This window comes from Ptychodera flava, chromosome 11 (genome assembly GCF_041260155.1).
Source record: "Ptychodera flava strain L36383 chromosome 11, AS_Pfla_20210202, whole genome shotgun sequence".
In the NCBI taxonomy this organism is placed as follows: domain Eukaryota; kingdom Metazoa; phylum Hemichordata; class Enteropneusta; family Ptychoderidae; genus Ptychodera; species Ptychodera flava.
Genome location: NC_091938.1, coordinates 33,652,195 through 33,663,731, shown reverse-complemented (window position 1 = coordinate 33,663,731; position 11,537 = coordinate 33,652,195). Strand labels below are relative to the sequence as shown.

At 39.4% G+C, this 11,537-nt stretch overlaps 1 long non-coding RNA gene across 1 annotated transcript; it reads left to right on the top strand.

The window, feature by feature from the left end:
• Window positions 1-2,682: 2,682 nt before the first annotated feature.
• Window positions 2,683-8,881, top strand: LOC139144127 (uncharacterized). The gene is made up of 3 exons (XR_011554751.1): window positions 2,683-3,754; window positions 4,883-8,407; window positions 8,846-8,881. It is a non-coding gene; the product is annotated as an uncharacterized lncRNA (long non-coding RNA).
• Window positions 8,882-11,537: the final 2,656 nt, after the last annotated feature.

Genomic DNA, 11,537 nt, shown 5'->3' with positions numbered 1-11,537 from the left:
CCCTTGCCCCAACCAGGGCTACAATTTCTTCCTATACCTGCTAGTGTAAAAGCTGCAGTGCGGATCTGCACTGCATGGTCAAGGCACGCACGGGGCCGGCATTATTAGAGAATCTCGCCTTACCGTGTGCAAATTTCACTATAATCCTGCTCCCGGATAATGTTAGAGCCCTTGTAACTCCTATCGATGGTCAACTTTACTCCTTGCAGCTGAAAAATGACAGTTTAATGACTCAGGCGCGAAGTCAATTCGAACTGGACCGCCGTCGTTGAACTCTGTACCCAGCCGACTTGTACCATTACATTTTAGGGGTGGCCGACAGGTGTGAGGGAGCTGAATGAGCATGCTTATGGGTAGCCCTTCACTGCCTCCGGAGCCAAAGCCGGACACTCTTGCCATACTCTAGGACTAGTTTATGGGATTGAAAGGGGTGGGTAATTTTCATGACAATATATAACTCTTGGTGAATAAAGAGAGATACTTTTGCCGAAGTTCAACTACGCATTTTAATTAGTTCAATAAATTCTGTGCTCTATCTTCCCAACTTTCTCTAATATGTTACGTACTAGTTCAATAAATCCTACACGGGAATGGGTCCTTTGAAGCAGTTAGAACTTTGTGTCCATGCACATTGTTCAGAGGCGTGTGCCTAAGTTAAACTCCATAACTAGTTCAACTTTCACAACTAAGTTCAACCATCCACCTCCATGGTACAACTACATTTACAAGATGCCGCTGTTGTTCAATGTGGAAAGAGTGGTTCCAAGCAAAATCTGTTCGACTAAAAAGGTCACAATGTGTGAAGTGGGGTGCCAAAACGGCATTCTTGTCCATGACGGCGTGACTTTGAACATTTTTTTTTTAAATCGGATATTTTCCCTCTGGTATCAAAGTTTGACATATCGACGATTTCGGGATTACTGTGAAATCGCCGATCGACACTGGACTCAGCACTCTGCGTCTGTGAAATCGCCTATACTTACAGAATATTTATCGGCAATTTCCGGACTCTACGACTCTAGAGATACTACAATGACTAGCCTTGTGCCACGGCACGCCGGGTCTGTGAAATCGCCGATATTTATTTATAGTTACTTATAGTGCAGCTTTGCCAAATACTTTGCTATTTGTATACAACACGTAGGTATTTTACTGTTTTTGTATGGTCGTAGCATTTCTTAACTCATTACACAAACGCGGATTACATTCCAGGTTAATTTTCTCACAGGACATTTATGTAGTCTCGCTTCGAACCATAGTGAACTTTACAGTGTGCATGATGAACTCAGTATGGAAATAGCCTAATATAGGAGCGACTTCCTCCAATCTGATTAAAATCAGAAGAGTACGGCGACGTCTTCTTATGCGTACGCGGTATTCTCTCGCTGTCGCGTAGTGAGAGGCGACAGCGACTCGGAGAGAATACCGCGTACGCATAAGAAGACGTCGCCGTACTCTACACCTGATTTTAATCAGATGGACTTCCTCCATCCGTTTGCTCATGACTACTTCAATAATGCAGTGTTTATCAATTTAAAATTTCGGCATTTTCTTGTCTGTCAACATACATCTTAATGATGAAGTAGGCCGGGTTGTATGAGGATTTCTTTACAGCATTTTCACATCTGTGCTTTTTCATGGATACATCTTTCTTTTTGTAACAAATGCCTTGAATCAGCATGTTTTACATACATGCTTTGATATTGACCTCAGCAGTTTTTGAATAAATCTGATAAAATTTGAAGCACCGAAGTAGTAGTAGTCACAGTACAGTAGTAGTATCTATTTAAAGCTTCCCATTTTTACACAAAGTTGAGAATGTTCCGGACTAATTAAACTCATGTCATGATGAGTGTGGGGGAAAATGACATACATAACATGATCAAAAACAGAAGTGGACCAAAAATGGACTCGTGAGATACACCGCACCAATCGACAAAACATGAGCGTGTACACCTAAATAGCTAACATTGACTTCTTCCTGTAAGGTCTGATCGAAACCACTTCAGTGACAAATCAGAAAACATGTACACAGAAAGTTCGCTCAGCAAAATGTTATGATCAACGATGAAAAAAAATCTTTAAGTATATCTAAAAACAATTATCTTCATCTATATTCTGTAAAAGTATAGACCCTGGTCAGTTAACTTGACTAAAGCATGTGACAAGAGTGATGTTGTCTGATGATTGTGAGTTGTGACAAAAAAGATTAAATGCATAAAACTGTAAAAACTAATATAAACATGTTTTTCTAGTATTTTAGATAGAACTGGTAGAAGGGAGATAGGCCTATAGTTGTTAACATCACTTTTAGAGCCTCCCTTATGAATCGGAACTATTTCAGCACATTTGAAACAGTCGGAAAATGTACCACTATAAGCTTCAAGATTAAAAAGAGTCGCGAATATTTGTCAGACATTTCACCACTTTACAGCTCTGGCCAAGCGCTAGTCTGGCTCGAACTTCGCTACTAGATGATACTAGAGTTTGTTAATTAGGCGGGTAAATATCTGATATATATCGAAGATTTTATAGCCTTAGAGCTCTATATCATATAGTATAGTAGCCGTAAAATCGATTGGATATTTTATAATTATATTGCGGTGTCCTCTTGTTGTCAGAGCATCTGTAAAAATGGCAAATACGAGACGACAGACTTTGCATTGCGTAAATATCTCTTTCACTTCTCAGGAAATAAAGATGGCAAGTTCTTCAATGGTCACTGGTCTCTCTTTGCTTTCAGCGATAGTGGTATTCTAGCAGTAATTGAAAAGGAGCAAACAGTCCTACGGCCTTTTTTCAATCCTCCGAAAAGATAGCGTTAAAATAACAACAACTATACTGCCACTAGCGCGCTACTGTACTGCTAGTGCCACCGTTTTCATTAGTCCCTCACACCTGTCGGCCACCCCTAAAATGTAATGGTACAAGTCGGCTGGGTACAGAGTTCAACGACGGCGGTCCAGTTCGAATTGACTTCGCGCCTGAGTCATTAAACTGTCATTTTTCAGCTGCAAGGAGTAAAGTTGACCATCGATAGGAGTTACAAGGGCTCTAACATTATCCGGGAGCAGGATTATAGTGAAATTTGCACACGGTAAGGCGAGATTCTCTAATAATGCGGCCCCGTGTGTGCCTTGACCATGCAGTGCAGATCCGCACTGCAGCTTTTACACTAGCAGGTATAGGAAGAAATTGTAGCCCTGGTTGGGGCAAGGCGCGAGCCGCACGACAGAAGCCCAATCCCCACCAACCAAGGGCTACAATTATTGCAGCTAGCTGCTTGCTGAAGCAGGGAGACAATGCGTGGGTCAGAACAGACTTTGAACCCGGAACTCTAGAATCACGCCTGATGATGTCATAGATCATGTGAAGACTTCTTTATGATTGGTCAGATTGTTGTAGATCATGTGAAGATTTCTTTATGATTGGTCAGATTGCCAAAAGGTCATGGGTCAAATCCTGAGCGGCAAATTAAATCTGATATGCACTGGTAGGCCGTTAGGACGTTTGAGCGAGGAGTATATCGTCGCCGTTTTTTCGCTCTGATTTTTGTACAGTTTAGCGTAAAATTACCGTAGGACATTATCATTCAGGGTACGTAAAGGTTAGCTATGAATTTAAAACCAACAAACAGCGTTTGCGATGCGTTGATGGCCCTTGGATGACCGATTCTGAGACCGCGATATCGTCCCGAAGAACAACGGACACACCCATAGTTTGATCGAAGAGCTGCAGATCGTTTAAAAATTCGGTAAGTAATTTTCAATACCACGAGTTGTCTCTATAATTTTCGCAGTTTTCACTGTCTTTGGTCGTGCTATATTGATGTTGTTCTTGGCGAACCCTGTTCAAGTATGCCAAATGAACGTACGGTATTGGCAAAAATAATATACCGGTAGTTAATCATGTTGGTTGGTAGCCCTGCGTACGATGCTGTGTGTTCCGCTACAGTTACGATCATAATCGCCCCGCTCACCATGCACCACAGCCCTGCAAAGACCCGTACGCGTCCGTAGGGTCGGTGACTTCAAATCCATTTTGGGACTTGACGTAAAAAGCCAAATTACTGCCGAAATTCAGCGTTCTTGGGCCCAAGTCGTATCCCTGCCTACCTCAGCTACTCGATCGCTTCCAAAAATGCCAGTCTTTTATTCACTTCTCGTAAATAACCGTCGATGTCGGCAACTCTCGCTAGCCCTGCGTACGATGCTGTGTGTTACTTAGCTGTAGCGGCCAACACACAGCATCGTCCGCATTTTTAGATTACGCTTTTGAAAATTACGAATGCAAGAACGACGAAAATACAACTCAGTGGGCTAACTGCTAGTGTAACAATGAATACCAATAGGCATATCCACGACTCAGAGTACAAGCTGCAAAAACAGCAATGTATGCAACATTGATAAAATTTGTCTGCATTTCAAGCTGCGTGTCCGATATCGCGTGCGTACAGCTATATGTAGTAACAAACCTGTAACCGTGCACTGCGCTATTATAAAGTGATACTCCAGTTTTTGTTTTAAAACAATTTATGAGACAGTTTTCCATTTACATTTCTTCTGTTTGAGATGTGCTGAAACCCAATCACCGCTGGTCAATAGTTGTAGTTTGGAGTGGTGTGTCACAAGTATATAGTGAAAATGAGGCTGAAAAGCAATGATTTGGTAATCACAATAAACATAATGTATAGATATGTCATGAGTTTGTATCATGAGGTAAATTATTTAATATTAATTATTATAATTTCTTTCAAGCACATGAATGTCTTTTCCGTGAATTTTTGTATTAATATATAATAAGGGTAGTCGACAAAAACAAGCAATTTCACTTTGCACATGTAATAATATCCTTGTCTGTTATTTATCATTTTTATTCTCAGTGTATGGGCAAAGGCCATGAAGCTGAACAGACCAATGGATCAACAGGAACATTCAATCTGAAGTTTCAGAACAAGATCGTAAACATTGGGATGGCATCAAAAACAACTTTGGATAATGTGAAAAATCAAATGCAGACTTTTAGACGTGTTCTGTTATGTTTTTCACATGAACCTCATTAGATTATTGAATTCTGATTTTATTTTAATTTCTTAGTGGTCCAGCCTAGTGTACCAACATCATTGTTTTACATATCAAAATAAACAATGGGGTATTATCGTGAAGATATGTGGTAAGTGGTTTTTTTTTGTTTGCATCTGTGAGTAGGCGGTTAAAAGGCAGTAGCTGTAACTTAATTTTTATGCAGTATTTTTATACTGTTATGTGTCTTGATTTTTGCCTATTTTGCCAAGTGAGTAAAGTGAAAAGTTACCTCGACACACAAAAGTTAAAGAACAACATCATAAGTTACAGCTACTGTCCCTTACAACAAATGAAGATGTGAAGTGTATGGTAATCTCCTGGCTAGTATAAAACTGGTAGGTACAAATGCAGGTATGGTTGGGGAGGGGGGGGGGGTAGCACAGGAAGCATGCATAGCAGCATTTTACCATGAAACCTTTTACCCCACCATTTTTTGTGGCATATTGTCTGCAATCACAGCGGCTTCTATGCCGCTAAAAGCTCCGCCCCATTTTTTTGCGGCATATCGTCTGCAATCACAGCGGCCTGTATGCCGCAAAACTGTGCCAGAACAGATCTTTGCATGATAAAATATGAATAACCTGCTTATAAGCCACAAACAGTTGCAGCTTGGTATCCACAACTATTGTGGGTTAGCATGCACAACTATGTGCCAGAAGCCATATTTTTCGTAAGGGCAGCCATCTAACTGAACATGGCTGCTTTAAACTCAAGAAATCGTTGACATCGAGGGCTTTGTTGAGTTCGCCGCAATCGCTTGTAACAAGCAGCGGAATATTCAAAGTAATTATATACCGAATTAACTGTATTTCTATATTTGGCGACTGCTTCAACACCCTTTGCAGCATCGGACGACACGAGTGCAACTCGATGAGCGGCGCAATACACCTGTAACATGAACGGGTTTACACGCTGAAGGCATACTCCGACTCCGTTGAGACGTCCAGTCATTACAGACGCCCCGTCTGATCCAAGTCCAACTACTTTGTATTTCGAAATATTCATGCGCTCAAACTGTTGTAATATCGCCTCAGTCACCGTTTCAGCATTGCCTGCTGCAATTGTTACATTTCCGGAAAACACAGTTTTAGCTTCTCCGTTCTTTACTATGTGAATAAATATGATAAGTTTCTTATTGACCGTAATATTTACGGTTTCATCCACGATGACCGAAATAACGGGACTTGCAGCAATCTCTTTATCAAGTTCTGTCTGTAAAACTTTGGCAATCGCGGCTTGCATCTCCCTCACACTTTCGTGGTGTTTGTAGTATTGGCCGTCTGAAAGCGCTAGACACTTATTTTCGTTTTGTAGCTCAAGCAAAGATGAAAACATATCATCTGGCAATTCCTTCTTAAAGCCATAAAATATACAGTTCGAAGCATTGCCGCATGTGAATCTTTCTGTTTTCCTTGATTTATTTCCACGGTCTTTTCATACTTGACTGAAGTGGCTTGTGTTTCTCTGCGTCGATATGATCGGTGTGTCCAGAATGACGTACTAAAGCTGAGCGCTGCATGTCGCTACATCCTACGGCACTAGTAAAGGAGTTTTTTTTGCCACTACTTTTGCACAGTGAACAAAACATCCTGTCTTCACTTTTCCCGTCAATAACGGCGGTCTTGTTCAGTAGCCATGGAAATTCCCTCTCCCACTCCGATCTATATTTTCGCTTTCTCGATTTAGCTGGCGTAGTGCTCGAGTCGGAGTCACATTACCGTGTTCAACGGCTGCGGCAATACTTGAAGTTTCTGGCTGACGAACCTCACTCGGAGTCCAAGTAGTTTCATCACAAGTTTCTCCCGTTTTGCGACCAGCTGTTAAACATTTGTCACCTGATGAACCGGAGTTTGTGAATTTGAACCAGAACAGGGTTGACTGTTTACGAGAACTCATGTCTGCTGAGGACGACAACGTACAAACGGTGTGATCACACTGTAATGAGTGATTGATATTTGAAATTTCGCTACCGTTTTAGGATTTCATTTTTAGAAAGTGTCAAATTGTCAACCAATAAGAAAAAGGGAAACAACGAAAAATGTCGCAACTCTTATCAATCAAAATAAACACGGAGACGACACGATGGTTTTGATTAAACTCGATACGCTACAAATTGTTTCATGTTTATTTTAGTGAAAGCGTTACCACTGGTAACTGTCAATCACCCTCGTGGCCGGCCGTCTTAGTATATTCACATGTGCAGTTGTTGAGTACCCACCAGTGGAAGCTAATGCGTCCCATTGGACGCAGATGCTATAAAAACTGCGTCCACAAGCTTGCTATTTGCGTCAAATACGCACAATTTTGCATCAAACGCGACCACTGTGTTTACATTTGAATTCTAGTTTGGACAAGAAATGGGAAGAATTCTCTTCAACAATAACGTCGTCAACAATAACAACACAGTTTACACATGTACAGGCTGAACGAACCCAAGAAAACTGTCAAGATTTGTGAAAATTTCCCAAGCAAAAGACAACTGGACTCCAGAACTGAGCAATATGCGACGCACTGTCACATGCGTTGTAAAAATTTGGCAAATCCGGAGATGTTTTCAGAAAAAAAGTATCTCAACTTGGCCCACAAGTGTTCCATTTTATTTTGTGATTGATTATGTTTTACATTTCAGCCGTAAAATTACGATTCTTTGAGTTGTTAATCTTATTATTCATATTCACGGGCATATATAAACAAACCATAATTGTGTATTTGTGGTCAGTCACGTGGTTCAGCTCGACCAATCAAAATGCGAATGGCAGAGCATGGTAATATAATGATCTATATAGTCTTTTTAAAGACATAGGAGAAATGGGAATTCTTGAGGAGAAAGGCAGAACTTGTGGCATTAGCCTATGCTGCATCCCTGATGGAAATTCCTCTGGCCAAGACAGCAAGCGAAAAGTCAGCTGAGAGAAAAAAACAGTACGAAGTAACTTTGGAAGTAGACGGTCGACACCTACCAGCTCTCTTCAAGATTTGAAGTCAGGATGGGAAGGCGAGAGTGTGGGTATGTCAAAGTGGCCTCCTACCATGATAGCAGATATTCAGACATATTTACAAAAGCATGAAATGGATATACCGGTAGTGCTAGCCTCTCTAAATGCTTTTGAAAGACTATAAAGAGGGCAAGGCTTTTAGTATTTTTCGTCCATGTTTCTCTTTGAAATACTCTATCATTGGGTTGCTGATGACAGCCCATACTGCTGCCTAAAGTCAAGATGCATTCCATCACAGAAAGTAAATGGAGACCCACACACTGTATGGGTCATCATAGATAAAGAGAGTGGAGACATCAAGAGTTCATACTGCTCTTGTGTAGCTGGGTAAGTTTCCAAAGAATTCATATCAAAAGTAAAACATTTATTTGATTGACGTCACTTGCTGAAATCAGTCATTATTGTTATCATTATAATGTAACTATCTTGCTGAGTATTTGTCTAAAAATCAATCAATGAACAGATTGTTCAGTTTTCAGCATCATTTCTTTTCAGTGAAAGCAAAATTCAAATCCGATATAATGGAATTGCCTTGAGTTTTTTTAATTTTCCGGTCAATATTATTAGTTTTCAATTCACAATTATTGGCTGATGAATATACTGATCCACCATTACTTCATAAACCAGCGAAATTCTGTAAAATTAGCATTTTCATATTTTCCAACGGAAATGTTCTAATTAATTTTTCACTGTTGCAAATCACTGATAACTGCAAATATACCCTGTGCAACTTAAGTAATAACAACCTCATATCCTTGTTTCCAGACTTGGAAAATCCTGTAATCATGTAGCAGCACTACTTAAGCTGGACTTTTGTTGGAAGTATGAATATGTTTTCAAATCTAAAACTTCACTTCCATGACACATGGACAGCAGCTGGAAAATCCCTAAATGTGAAACCAACACAAATGAAAGAAATGAAATGGAAATATCCTCATGCTGAGCAAAATGGTAGGTTCATTACTTCTTCACCTAAATACAGTGGTGAATCTAAATATAACCTGCCAATGCTTGCTAACCAAATACACAGCAAAATAACATCACTCCTGTAACAGATCCTGGCACAAGCCTGTGGTAAATCAGGGCTGTGTGAGCAAAAACAAAACGTTGTTATAACAGAGCTGTACAGAGAGACTGACGACTGAATGAAATTGTACATTTAATGTTACCTGTAGTTCATGGCAGAATACAGAGTTAATTGTCATAGCATATCTTGGACGTATATGTACTGTTTGACCGCCCAAATCTGAAAATAACTTCTCTGATATTTCTTGAATGTATATGTAATTTTTTTTTATTTCTTTACAGATCACAACAGCATAATCAAGACACCAGAAAAAGCTACATTTATGCCCCACAAGAGAAACAAGAACAAGGAATGACATTTGCCCAGTTTCTTTACAAGGCTGAGAATTTGTCACCTACATCTGTCATATTTGTTGAGAGTTCGACACAGAGGAACACATTGTTTGACAACACATATGCTTCAACATCTGCATCATCCCCAGCTCCACTGCCACCATCCATTAACGATGTTATTATGTCTCAGTCAAATATTGTGGATTTGGCAAGTCTGCCAAAGTACACAAGTGAGGAATTAAGTCAATACTATAGAACAGTGCACAATAGGACAAATTGACGGTGAACTTTGGAGTATATATAAAGAAAAGGATGAATAACTGTATCAAATTTCCACTCCGTATACACAAAAGTGAAAACAATTCACAGAGCTGACAGCCCCAATTCTGTCCATACAAAGTCTTTAACATGTAGACTTCCAGGATGTGTATAGCTCTTAATCCAGAAATTGCATCGTTGAAAGGATGGAGCCAGTGGCAAAGAAAGAATATATGTCAAAAATTATGAAACAAAGTGGTCATAGAAATGTTGCTCTTGTTGAATGTGGCTTGTATATTGATCAGGCAGATATCTACAATGTATCTAGGGGCTATAGCCCTTTTGCCATTGTAAAGTGTGACTGTTGTGGCACTGCAGGGTTGCTTAAGTGCAAATGTCCATTTTTTATTTCAGATGCATCACCCAGTGCCGATAATTTTCAGTATCTTGTCTACTCAGAGTGTGTTTCCAAACTAAAGCACACCCATGCTTACTATACACAGGTGCAGGGTCAGTTAGCAATTGCACAAAATCAGAGGTGTGATTTTTTTGTATATTCCTCACATGGGTCTCACCAGAGGGAATTTATTTGACACTGCATATTTGAAATCTGTAAAGAGTATTTAAGTATTTTTTGCTCACCACATCTTGCCAGAATTGAAATCTCACTCATGTAAGGTGTCAAGGAAATGCAGCATTGCTAATCGAGGTGTATTTGATACTGGTAGTCTCACAAAAGGTGACACATGTACGATTGCTGTTTTGCATTCTCTGTATTATGACACGACACAATTTGTATTTACAAAGTGTATGAAGGTTTGTGTTGAATGTAGAATTTTATCTGCTGCAAGATGTAGATTACAGGGTAGTTTTCAACCTTTTGGTATGAGAATGTATTGAGAGTAAAGTGGGAAGATGATGTGACTAAAGTTGGTCACAATTCAAAATCTTGTACATTAAGTGTTTTTCTGGAGAAACACAGTTTTTAATTCCATATGGCCTTAAATGAATTTCTGCAGATTTCAAATGTCTGACAGGTCTCAATTGCACAGATAATGTACTAAGGTGAAATTTTGATATTTGCACTAATGTTTTTGATCTTTCTATTGAGTGGCTTATTTCTAATTTACTCACTGGAGTTTGAATATATTGATCCACCCGGCACGCTGAACATATTTAATACCACATTTACAGTAAAATGAAATGTGCAATGTTTCCCTGATATTTAATGTAATTTAGCAATATGTGTTTACAAGTATTTCAGGCAAGAGTACAACTTTCACTTATTTTCATATCACGATATTTATTATGCTTATTAAACATTCCCGTTTCTTGATATGCAATGACGATGGAATCAGCTGGGCTGAATGGAGTAAATACCATAAACTGTAGTGAAGTACATTTTATAAAAAAAATAACTCTGGACGGGTATTTTTGGAATGCAGTATATAATTTGTGGTGTGTGTAGTAAATGAATGAGAATATGGCACTGAATCTCAGGGACGGTTGAAGTAAGTCGTTCATGTTCACACTAACTAATAAAAAAAATTGCACAAAAGTTATCTGTCTTGCTGCTAGAAGTGGGAAAGCCCTTTCATATAATCCCCATCCTGACCCAGATTGATTTTCTAAGCTAGGTAATACCTTGAGCATCAAGAATTGATTGCAGGATCACTAGCCTTCATAAAAATGATTACTGTATGTAAATAAATTCTTTCACCTTACAAGAGCTGGAGAGAAATTGCACAATGCTGCACATACTGTGATCACATCATCAATTACTGGGATCATAGTTATAGGATAATGTATTCTGTAAAATTCTGAAATCCTTGAAATGGTT